The following is a 13,262-nucleotide window of genomic DNA, read 5'->3' as shown; positions in this document are numbered from 1 at the left end:
TGGTGATCTTCATTCTCTTCAGGGTACTCACTAGCATCCCCTTTACTGACACCCATCCACTGACTCTTCTAGTAGCAGGGGTGGCCCCCCTCAGGTCAGGCGTATTGACACAGATCTGTACTCACTATACTGCAGAATCAGATCCTTCAGTGTCTCCCCTTTCAGCCAGCTTTACAGGACCTCCGGTATCAGTTCCTCTCTATCTCTTTAGGCCCTCAGGTCAACTACCTGAGGCCACATGGCACCTCTACGGAGAAGGAGGAAGCTGCCCCCTCACTCCGGGTTTTTCACTATCCAGACAAAAGACCCTGAGCACATGTACACCTGGAATTAATACACTATCCCAGAAAGCCCTGAGGCACTTTCCTCTGCCAAATCACCATGGCTGTATTAAAGGCCTGTGCACTCATTTGTCAGGTTTCCTACCACTGTCCAATATGCCTCCCTATTGGACCAGTGTGAAACACCCTGCAGACAGACTGAGTTGCACCTGAGCACATTGAGCAGACCTTACTAGCAGATCCTGCTCCCTGGTAGGCAGAGAACAATATAGATTTACCTGCAATCCCTCTGGTACGCAGACAGGATTCAAAAGTATACTCTCTCTCTAGCACCTACCTAGGAGGGTGCTACAAATACTTTTTGTTCCCGGTTTATAGGTGATCACATTCCCTGTGTTCTCAGCTGCAAAAGAGCTGGGGAGTAAAAGCAGCAGCACATTGAACTTCCCAGTGAAAGGCTGTGAGGGATGGGGGTGTCAGAACAAGTCTGATCATTTGATGACAGCAGGCTGAGTTCCCAGTACAGCTAGAGAACTGACTATGATGTGCTCTCCTGCTTAGTTTGGTCAGTTTTTAATAGGAAAGCAAAGGACCTGACAGTAACGCCAGGGATTTCACACAAAGGGAGCAATACATAAAGAACAGGATACTTTTTCATACAAGTACATGGTACAGCAGGCACATACAGTGGGGGGAAATAATTATATGATTCCCTGCAGATAATGGAAGTTTGCCAACTTACAAAAAATAAGGGGTCTATGATTGTTATCATAGGTGTATTTTTAATGATAGAGACAGGATGTCAACCAAATGATACAAATGTTATAAATTGAGTTGCAGTTCAGAGAGTAAAATAAGCATTTGGCCTCCAAGTAAAGCATGACTTAGTACTTGGTGGAAAAAAGCTTGTTGACAAGCATAGAGGTAAGACGTTTCCTGTCGACCAGGTTTTCAAACATCTCAGGAGGGATTTTGGTCACCACTTTTTTGCAGATCTCTAAATCCTTAAGGTTTCAGCTCCCTCCAAATATTTTCTATAGGATTAAGGTCTGGACACTGGCTAGGCATCCCCATGACCTTAATGTGCTTCTTCTTGAGCCACTCCTTTGTTGCCTTGGCGGTATGTTTTGGGTCATTGTCATGCTGAAAGACCCATCCATGATATATCTTTAATGTTCAGGCTGGGGAAAGAAGGTTCTCATCCAAGATTTTACAATACAAGGCCCCGCTCATTGGCCCCTCAATGCGGAAAAAATTGGTCTGTACCTTTAGCAGAGAAACAGCCCCAAAGCATAATATTTCCACCTCCGTACTTGACTGTAGGAATGGTGTTCTTAAGGTCATAGTCAGCATTTTTCTTCCTCCAAACATGGCGAGTCCTCCGCTTCAAGAAGGCACATGTAGAATCATGCCAATGAACATCTAAATACTTAAGAGAAGGATTGGGAAAAGGTGCTGTGGTCAGATGAGACCACAATTGAACTCTTTGGCATTAACTCGACTCGCCATGTTTGGAGGAAGAAAAATGCTGACTATGACCCTAAGAACACAATCCCTACAGTCAAGCACTGAGGTGGAAACATGCTGCTTTGGGGCTGTTTCTCTGCTAAAGGTATGGGCCGACTTTGCCTGTACAATGACTGGGGCCATGTATTGTAAAATCTTGGATGAGAACCTTCTTTCCTCAGGCAGATTACTGAAGATGGGTCGTGGATAGGTCTTCCAGCATGACAATGACCCAAAACATACCGCCAAGGCAACAAAGGAGTAGCTCAAGAAGAAGCACTTTAAGGTCATGGAGTGGCCTAGTCAGTCTCCAGACCTTAATCCTATAGAAAATTATTGGAGGGAGCTGAAACTTCAAGTTGCCAAGAGACAGCCAAGAAACCTTAAGGTCTTTAAAGAAGAGCGGACAAAAATCCCTCCTGAATTATATCAAAAAATATAAAATTTTTGGTATTTGACTCCCATTAAATTGGCTAAATTGTATCCCTTAACGCCAGCATTGTGTTGGAGAGAGTGTGGTGAACAAGGGTCACTATTCCATATAATTTGGGGGTGTAAATCGATTAGAGCATTTTGGAACAAAATATTTTCTATGGTTTCAGAAGTTGTGGAAAAAAACACAATTCCAAGTCCTGAGATGGCGATTCTTCATTTAAATATACATGCGATTCCCCCTAAGTATCGAGTAGTGATTATACATCTTTTATTAGTGGCAAAACTTTTAATTACAAGAAGATGGAACTCCCAGGATGTACCAACTCCATCTGATGTGGTTACATTGCTTAATCAACAATGTGAGATGGAAAAAATCATGGCTACTATAAGTTCGACAAAGAAAATATTTGGAGTCAGATGGAAGCCATGGTTAAACAATGTAAGAAGTATAGTAAAAATGGATTAGAGATACCGTATGTGTGTCAACATAGGAATTGTTTAGCAGTACGGAACTTTTGGCTATGTGGTAAAAAGGCAAATATGCAATGGGGAATAGGCTCAGGTCCCAATATAAAATCGACGTTGAGTGAAGAGAGACTCAAGATAAAGGGTATTCAAAATATGGGATTCTCTTGGTTGGTGATTAAACTAGACTGGAAGGAAGTTTATTGTAATATTGTTTGTATATATTTTGCTTTTGTTTTTTTTTTTTTTTTGTTTTTTTTCTTCTCTCTTTTTTGTATGTATATCATTTGTATTGTGGAAAAATATAATAAAAGAGATACTGTATTGGAAAAAAAATAAATCCCTCCTGAGATGTGTGCAAACCTGGTCACCAACAACAAGAGACTTCTTACCTCTGTGCTTTCCAACAAGGGTTTCTCCAACAAGTACGAAGTGATGTTTTGCTTTGGGATCAAATACTTATTTTATTCACTGAACTATAACATTTGTTTTTTGTATTTTTTTTCTGGATTTTTGGTTGATATTCTGTCTCTACCATTTAAAATACACAGATGATAAATATATAGACCATTCATTTCTTTGTAAGTAGGCAAACTTACAAAATCTGCAGGGGATCAAATTATTATTTTCCCCATTTAGTTAAATTCCTGATCTAAAACCATACTCCTCAGATCCTCTATTGGAATTATTTTAAGAAAGTTTTATATGTATATTTTTACTTTTTGATTGCAGGCTTTCACGGCATAACATTTTTTCCTATTGTGGAATGTGGTTTCCAAATATTTATAACACTTGGACAGCATAATTACTTCCTCCGCAGCTCACTACTGTCACCGCCTAGTTTTGTTTAGACTTCTAACCAAAGGGATTTATAGGTGCCTGCTTTGAATCAGTAGTAAACTCTGCCATGTCTTCGAGGGTTTAATATAGTGGTGTACAGGAAATGGGAAATGGGCTTTAATTAAATGTGCATTGCAAAGAAAAAACAAACTTTATAAACAATTATCCAAAAACCATTCACTGACTCTTTATATTTCAGCTGTGAATGCTAAAGACAAAACCACCTTACAGTTTTTTAGATCTCTCAGGGATTCTTTTATCTCCCAGGTCAGCACACTTGCCATCACCAAGAAGGCTCCACGCTTCGGTTGTGTTGGTAAATTATAATATGAACAATGGAGTTGGAGTTAGAGCATGAAGCCAGCAGGTGACTTGTTCTACCACTCTCCACCTGTAACTAAATATTTCTTTTTGGTTGGAAAGACACCATACTTGAAGTGATTGTAAAGGTGGAAGGTTGTTTGCCTTAATGTATTCTCTGAATTAAGGTAAAAAAAAAAACCTTCTCTGATCAGGATCCCCCCAGCCCCCCACATACATACAGTACCTCAGCCCAATCTGGATCCAGTGCTGTGTCTCAGAGCAGTGGTTTTCCCTGCTCTCTCTCCTCACTGACCATAGAGGCAGCAGCTGTTGGTTCCTGCTGCTGTCAATCAAAGCCTGTGGGGAGGGAGCAGGGGTCAGGGTGTATATGTCAATGGACACAACGCTGCTCGGGATTGAGCATGCACAAGTGCCCATAGCGAGCGGATTGCTATGGGGGCACTCGGCAGGGGGAGGAACGCTAGCAGGGAACAGCAGAAGAGGAGGATCAGGGATGCTCTGTGCAATACCCAGAAGAGGAGGCTCAGGGATGCTCTGTGTAATACCATTGCACAGAACAGGTAGGTATAACATGTTTATTATTTTTTTAAGTTACGCTTTCAATCACTTTAAAAGTTTAATATTTAATCGTAAAAATGGCAGCAAAGTTGCAATACACTACAGACATTAAAGTATGTAAATCTTAGCAATTACCTTCCCATACCTGCTCCTTTTTAAAGCGTTTTGTTATATCTATTTTATAAGTTAAAAGAATACCTATTGATCCTTCAAGAAATGCAGTGAGCTTCTACGTTCCTGTAGTGAGCTGACAATGCTGCTCTGAAATCTTAAACAATGTTATTAGCCCTGTCTTAGATTTCTCAGAGGACTACAGAACACCTCCATCTATGTAATGGAGAAGAGGAGAGTGGTAGGTGTTGTGTAGTCCTAATGCTCATCCTAGAGTCACAATGCTGCTCTTCCATTGCTACAGTTCAGTGAGTGAGCGTAATCACCCAAAGACAGGTGTGCTATTGGCAGGATCTCCAGGTGAAAATAAAAGTAGCAGGAAACTTTGATCTGGGCAGTATCTGACCCTATTCAGCAGTGTGCAAAAGCCCTGTGGCCAGTGTGTTGTGCGGTTTTTAGCAGCACTCTTTTTGATCTCTCTGCAATTGCACTGAGATATTCTGGGGGAATTGCACAAAATCATTTTAAGAGTCTATAGTCCTACCAGGAAAAACAGGGGAAAGCATTAACTGTATGTAAACTCTGTCAATAAATTTCTCTTATGTGATCCCCTTTGGTCTGTTAAATATATCTTTAAAAGCATTTTATAACTGTATGACAAGTACAAAAAAAAGCTGTTCATGCAGCCAGAAATCTTGATAAGTTCCTGTGCTCTCTGCCTCTGGACTGTTATCAGTTGGCATTGTTCCCTGCTATCTCTGCAGACTACAAAACACCTCCCCATTTGGAGAAGGGGGGAGGTGGTATGTAGTCCTATCACAGTGTCATAGTGTAATGCAGTTCTTACACTCCCCGTTCTAGGGTAGCAACGTTGTTCAGTATAGTTGTCACCCTAGGATAGGAAGTAAGTTAATGGCAGAACTACCAGATTACAGGAAGAAATAAGAAAAAGAAACTTGAATTCTTGCTTAAAGTGGAGTTCCGGCCTATTTTGCAACTTTAGTGATTCCTGGAGTGCTCGCTATGCTGATCAACAATTGGGCATTTTCAATTTTTTTCGGGGGTCCCTTACCTTATTTTCAGGGCATTTTTTATTGTACTTCCTCCTTCTCCACCCTCTGTGGCCGCGGCCACCGACATCACATCCGCCTTTGCATTGCATCCTAGGAGCTGTTTGTCATCACTCCCAGGAGGCTGGAATCGGGAAGAACTCCCAGAACACTCCCTGGAATCAGGAAGAAGGACACAGCAGATTACACTGCGGCTTCAGATGCCCAAATCCAAGATGGCCGCAACCAGACAGCCTTTTTAAAAGTAAGATTTTGACTAAAATCCAATACTGTACACCTTGTAAGTATGAGAATAGCGCTTCTCCCCCCCCCCCCTACTGCTACCCTCCCCCCATTTTATCACTTATTGTATTGTATTGTACTGTACTTTGCAAATTGTTGGACTTGTTGACGTGTATTTACAATGCGTTCATTTTTTCTGTAATGTTGATTTCTTTAATAAAAAATAATATTCAAAAAAAAAGTATGAGAATAGCGGTTCTGTAAAGGGCGATGGATTAGTATTATAGGGGTATTTTTAGTTAAAAAAGGTATTTGAGGCCGGAACTCCGCTTTAAAGTGTTACTAAACCCAGGAGCCTGCATTCACTATATCTGGTCACCCACAGTACACAGAACATGGAAATCCAATTATTTTAGTACATATAAACTGCTAAATACCTTTTCCCATCAGCTTATAGCATTATTCTATCAGTGTCCAGGTGAGCACTAGTAAAAGCTTGTAGGAGGAGTTTTCATTCTCCTCTGATTGTCATATGAGGCTGCATATGACCCCTGACGTTCTGACTGGACAGTGCCCCCCCCCCCCCCAAAAAAAAAAACTCTCTAACAATACACACCAAACTGAGCATGTGCAGAGTGCCTCCTAGGGCTCTGTTCTATCAGCAGATGGATTGAGGACAGTGAAAGAAGGGGAGGATCAGAGAAGACAGAATCAAAACAGCCTTTTTACACAATGCAGAGGATTAACCCCTTAGGTTCCACAACATGCATGCTTTACTGCATATACAGACTGATTTTACTGTTGTGGGTTAAGTAACACTTTAAGATGCCTCACGTTAGTACATGTCATATGTAGCTTTATCCTCAAGACAAAACGAACACAACAGTTATGTTAGAAATATGGATCTCTCCTTTTCATGTTGTGTCCCGCACATAACTGACTGCTTAACAAAATAAAAGTGAAAGACGTAAAAGAAAAACAAAGCATTTATTTTTAAAAGTCAATTCAAAGGTTGATTATGAGCAATACAAAACATGCCTAGCAGTGTCATCCATCTAGCATTATACATGGTAATAATAAACAGTGCTGCTATGCACAAGCTTTCAATGTGCTTTATACAGGCATTTATTCTGACCCATTCTTGGTTGGTACAGAAAACAGTACAAATCTCGTCAGGCTTAGATCTGTATTCATGGATAATCTAAAGACCATTCAAACGAATGAATAGATATTTTTAGTCTTTTGTCAGACTGTTATCTTTAAACAGAAGATTCTTACATAGCAGATTTTCTTCATATAGTGGGCACATAAACACAGGCACCTCTTGTTATTTTCAGTATTCCCCCGTACACAGAAAAGAATTCAATAAAAAAATGTTTTATATACTATGTGTACACATAGGCATTAAAATCGGCATGACACACATGTCTTATGAGTGCTCCAGATTCACTGGGCTATACATAAAAATACTCAGCTTCTGCTTTGCTTCACACTGTGCAGAATGAATGTGGACCGCAGTCGGTTCACATTTGATGGTGCCATTTTATTCGTCTTTCTGGTTCCCACTCTTAGGAAACCCCACCAGAGGAGTGTCTGGCGCCAGGATTGGTATAAGTACATGTTAGGATTGTATCATACTGTAGTTAGTGGTTTACTTGTGGATCCAATGCCTGGCTACAAGGCTTTATTGCAGTGCTCTCCAAACTGTGGCCCGAGGACCAGACGTGTCCCTTTGCTTAACAGTATATAAAAGTTTTGGTGCAAAGCACCAGTTCCCTGCGCTCAGAGAGGTGTAGTCTCTTGTCCACCTTATTAGGATCTTGCAGCTGTTTCTGGAGCTGTGGACATGACAACCCAGGAAGAATGCTGCAGCCTTGCTGCCCCTTAAACGACCAGGGAAGTCTGGAAACACTGTGAACAACAAGCAAACACAGGGGCGCACCGGCCTAGTGCATTATCCTTTGGAAGGTTTATTTAAAAAGAGAAGGATTTAAAAAAAAAGCATAACACATAAGAAACGCAGTCCTCAGCAGAGGGATCAGAGGGTGAGTCGTCCCCTGAATTTGTGAAGGCTAACGCATTTCGAGGCTTAGCCTCTTCCTCAGAGCCTAAAAATGCATGTCTGGGCCCTTACTTAAATAGTATACAATGACTATTGCTCTGGAATTGAGCGCACTCAGCAATCGGCCATCATGGTGTAGCAGTGGAACGCACACCTGCTTCCAAGGTCGATAGCGTGCGTTCCACCTTGTAACAACCTACACCACGCTGACATCCTTATTCTGCAGCCCCCGCATCCACCCTTAAACGTGGCCCCATTTTTGGGACTTTCAGCTGCCTGGGTCAGAAGACAGGGTTTTGGACCAACTGTTAGAAGAATTGCTAGGAGGTGTCCTTCCCACCCCCACCCCCTTCTGCTCTGAAACAAGGCTATACAAGTAAGACTGTGATAAATACGTGTAAATTTCCGCGCTAATAAATAATGGTGAAAAAAAATATTTTTAGAAAGACTAGCAGCTGCACATAGGAATCATAGACAAAATCCCCACATAACATTCAGTAACAATATGTGCTGCGCTAGAAGAAATGATTATATGGTTTAAAGTGACATAGTGCAAAAATTAAATCAATAAAAAATTTAAAAATAGTGACTGGTATCTTATATTATGGGTATTATCCAATATATAAAAATAATCAAGTCCATGCAGAATAAAACTGTATCCAAAATCCACAGTGATGTGATATAGTGAATAAAAGGTAAAGTTCAAAATAAGCCACAAGAAGTCCCAGTAGTTGTTACATCCACAAGGTTTCTTGATAAATAAAAACACCAGCGTGCAGATCACCGTGTGATTGAAAAGGTTGGCAGCTTACCAAACTGAGTGGGTCATTCAAATCAATGAGTAGACCTATAGAGGCTTTGAGGTAGAAATACCAAATACGGCCACAGGGTGTCACCTCACCGACTCAAAGTAGAAATCCATATAATGCATATAAGAGAGATAACAACAGGGACATAGCATAATTCCGTAAATAATTCCCGTTTATTGAATAAAATAGTATCAAACTCACATGTTAAACGAGTATCATGAGCATACAGTGCAGTAAACCAACACTTCTGAGAGAGCAAACATCTCCTGCGGTATGTAACCACGAGCAAGCCGGCTGTGGGGGGCGTGGTATGTCACGTCTGACTCACCCAACCGGTTTCGTCATACGCTTGACGTCATCAGGGGCCCAGGGGTTCATCAGGAGTGGCTTGCTCGTGGTTCCATACCGCATTATTGGTTTCTTACAACACAGAGATGCCTTTCTCAACCTTTTTCATTAAGAGATATTTTAATAATAAGGCATGTGCACTTCCATATGAGTCACAATAAAGTAATACTAAAGTCTCGTTTTTTTTCCTTTTAACCACTTCCATAGAGAGCAGTTACAACCCCTCCCTGCCCAGATCAATTTTCAGCTTTCAGCGCTCTCACATTTTGAATGATAATTACTCAGTCATACAACACTGTATCAAATTTTTTATCATTTTTTTCACACAAATAGAGTTTTCTTTTGGTAGTATTTAATCACCACTGGGTTTTTTATTTTTTGTGATATAAGTTAAAAAATAGCGAAAATTTTGAAAAAAAAAAACATTTTGTTTTAGTTTCTATTATAAAATTTTGCAAATAAGTAATTTTTTTTTCATAAATTTGGGCCAACATTTATACTTCTACATGTTTTTGGTAAAAATAACCCAAATTAGTGGTTATTATTTAGTTTGTGTGAAGGTTATAGAGTCTACAAGCTATGATGCCAATCATTGAAAATTGATCACACCTGATGTACCGACGACCTATCTAATTTATTGAGGCCCTGAAATGTCAGGACAATACAAATACCCCCCAAATTACCCCTTTTTAAAAAGTAGACATTCCAGGGTATTTAGTAAGAGGCATGGTGAGTTTTTTGAAGTTGTAATTTTTTCCCACAATTCTTGGGAAAATGAAGAAATATTTCTCACACACAGTATATGCAAAATTGCAATTACACCCCAAAATACATTCTGCTACTCCTCCTGAGTATGGCGATACCACATGTGTGAGACTTTTACAAAGCTTGGCCACATACAGAGGCCCAACATGCAAGGAGCACCGTCAGGTGTTCTAGGAGCATAAATTACACATACTGTATAATTTCCTAACGATCTATCACACTTTTGAAGGCCCTGGAGCACCAAGACAATGGAATTACCCACAATATGACCCAATTTTAGAAAGAAAACATCCCAACGTATATTCTATGAGGCATGATGAGTCTTTTGACCATGTCATTTTTTCCACAAGTTTTTGGAAAATGTGGAAAGAAAATGAAAACTAATTTTTTTTTTACACAAAGTTGTCAATTTATAAGATATTTTTTAACACATAGCATGTACATACGGTAGCAAAAATGACACCCCAAAATCCATTCTGTTACTCCTATACACATATGTGGGACTTTGTCACAGCATTGCCACATACAGAGGCCCAACATGCAAGGAGCACCGTCAGGTGTTCTAGGAGCATAAATTACACATATAATTTCATTACAACCTATCACACTTTTGAAGGCCCTGGAGCACAGAGACAATGGAAAGCCACATAAAATGACCCCATTTTGGAAAGCAAACACCCCAACACATAATCTGACATAATCATGGGCTGCAGATAGGTACTCAGGTACTCTGATGGGTTTCAGAAAGGTACTTGGGTACTCTGATGAGCTTCAGAGAGGTACTTGGGTATTCTCATGGGCTAGAGACAGGTATTTGGGGAATCTGATGGGGTGCAGATAGGTACTCGGGCACTCTGGGCTGGAGACAGGTACTCGGGTACTCTGGGCTGGAGACAGGTACTTGGGTACTCTCTGCTGGAGATAGGTACTCGGGCTGGAGACAGGTACTTGGGTACTCTGGGCTGGAGACAGGTATTTGGGTACTCTGGGCTGGAGACAGGTACTCGGGTACTCTGATGGGCTACAGAGAGGTACTTGGGTACTATAATGGGCTACAGAGAGGTATTCGGGTACTCTAATGGGCTGGAGACAGGTACTCGGGTACTCTGATGACAGGTACTTGGGTACTCTGATGACAGGTACTCAAAGTACCCAAGTACCTGTCATCAGAGTACCCGAGTACCTGTCATCAGAGTACCCGAGTACCTGTCACCAGCCCATCAGAGTACCCAAGTACCTGTCATCAGAGTACCCAAGTACCTGTCATCAGAGTACCCAAATACCTGTCACCAGCCCATCAGAGTACCCGAGTACCTGTCATCAGAGTACCCGAATACTTGTCACCAGCCCATCAGAGTACCCAAGTACCCGTCACCAGCCCATCAGAGAACCCGAGTACCTGTCATCAGAGTACCTGATGGGCTGGTGAAAGGTACTCGGGTACTCTGATGGGCTGGTGACAGGTACTTTGATAGGCTAGTGACAGGTATTTTGATGGGCTAGTGACAGGTCCTCTTAATCTCCTCCTCACACAGGAGCAGTGTGTGAGGAGGAGAACATGGTAACAGCTAGTTACCGTGTTCTCTGTTGACATTCTGTGGCCGGCTGTGATTGACAGCTGGTCCCGTGGTAAAAAGCCAATTTCATTGGCTCTTTTCCTAGATTGGGGATGGGCTCTGTCCGAGTGTCGAGCCTCGTCCCCGATCGCAGCACTGTGCTCCCCCGGGGGCGCGCATTGTGGAGAGAACGAGTGGTTCGCACTGGACACAGCCGATCACATGGTAAACAGCCAATTTCATTGGCTGTTTACCTTGATCGGGGATGGGCTCAGTCCGAGGGACAAGCCTCATTCCCGATCGCCGCGCTGCTTGCCCCCGGGGGATCGACAGAAGCTTACTGCCGGCGTCATTTTACAATGGCCCGGTATGGAAGTGGTTAAGAGACATTTTAATAATAAGGTATGTGCACTTCCGTATGAGTCACAATAAAGTGATACTAAAGTCTTGTTTTTTTTCCTTTTAAAATAACAAACATGTTATACTTACATGCTCTGTGCAGTGGTTTTGCATCATAGGAAATAAACAAATTAGACACATTACAAGGATTATTCGCAATGGTTGTTTGGCTGTTCAAAAATAGACCTCTAAGTAGCATGAGTCTAATTTGGTCCTCCTGTTATATAGTTTTATTTAACCTAAAGGAGATTAAACATATATTTTATAGTCAGATTGTAATATAATCAGATTGTAGTGTATGATGAGCTTTAGGGAAGCTATTATAAAGATGGCACATCAACCACTAGGAGCCTAATAATCAATGCAGATATTGCAGGCAGTGCTGACCTATCAGACTCCCAGTGGTTGATGTGTAACCTCTACTGACAGGAAGTAGAACTATTCTTCCATCAAGCCCTCTGTTTTAGAATCCTGCATTATCATTGCTGCCATATATATCCATTATCCTATTGAGGAATTGGAGATATTATAAGAATCTGGCAACTGGTGATGGCCCATATGGTGAACATAGAAGTTTTCATACACTTTTCATCACACAGTTGTGTACGCAACCTCTGATTGGGACTGTTGCTTTCATCTTTGCACGTTTAAAATGGACTTTATTGATGATTTCTATATTCTTAATCTTGTACCAGCTAATGTCTTTAAAATCACAACTACAGCACCCCAAGGCCTGGGAATGCCTTGGAGAGTACTTTAATTTGTTACAGTAAATATTTTTCAAATTTGATTTAGTTATATAAATACATACAATTTATTTGAAGAAGGTTTATTAATTGATAAATGTTGGTTCTGACAAAGAGGTGAGTACTATTATCAATGTAGGAGACATTGGCTTATGGGAATAACAGATGGGATCCGAACTACAGTAAAGTTAGGTATGGGTGGAGATGAAGTGAATCCAAGACTAAGGCCTCATGCACACTGGATTCTTGTAAATGCTGTTTATCCTGACAGGAGAAAATCAGCGTTATAAACTCACCTAAGCTCCATTATTTCAAACCAGTCCAAGATAAAAGAGTGCAAGATCATTTTAGTTGTCGGTAAAGTCATATAAAACCATCTAAGGTGTTTTGAGGGCTTAACCACTCCTAAATTTTCAGAGCTCTGGATCCTTCGTAGTTGATCAGCAACTGCTGTCAAGTTGTTACTCCAGGAGGTGAGGTCAATACTGGTTCTAATAGAGATTGGTGAAGTTACTGTTTTCATGGAGTCCATCCAACTTTTATCCTCTGTTGAGCTCTGATAATGGGGAGTAGTGTTGCCCCTGAAATGCGTTGGCTGGTTTTAATGACCAACAATTTAAATTATCTTGGACCCTTTTATCTGGCTTTGGTCTGGCCAATCTTTCTGTATTTCTGGTTTGACCCTGATGTATTCAGAGAGAGCTGCCTGAATACCCGAACAGTAACTGCATCTGACTGAATGCTGTCACTCTTCGACCATTCATT

The 13,262-nt window shown here is 41.1% G+C and overlaps 1 protein-coding gene across 1 annotated transcript in view; it reads left to right on the top strand.

The window, feature by feature from the left end:
• Window positions 1-13,262, top strand: part of FRMD4A (FERM domain containing 4A) — a 580,110-nt gene that overhangs the window by 120,652 nt on the left and 446,196 nt on the right. The window lies entirely within an intron of this gene.

Source organism: Pelophylax lessonae (assembly GCF_965119305.1).
Source record: "Pelophylax lessonae genome assembly, chromosome: 4".
In the NCBI taxonomy this organism is placed as follows: Eukaryota; Metazoa; Chordata; class Amphibia; order Anura; family Ranidae; genus Pelophylax; species Pelophylax lessonae.
Note: the sequence above shows the minus strand (reverse complement) of the source record. Positions and strands in the feature narration are given on the sequence as shown.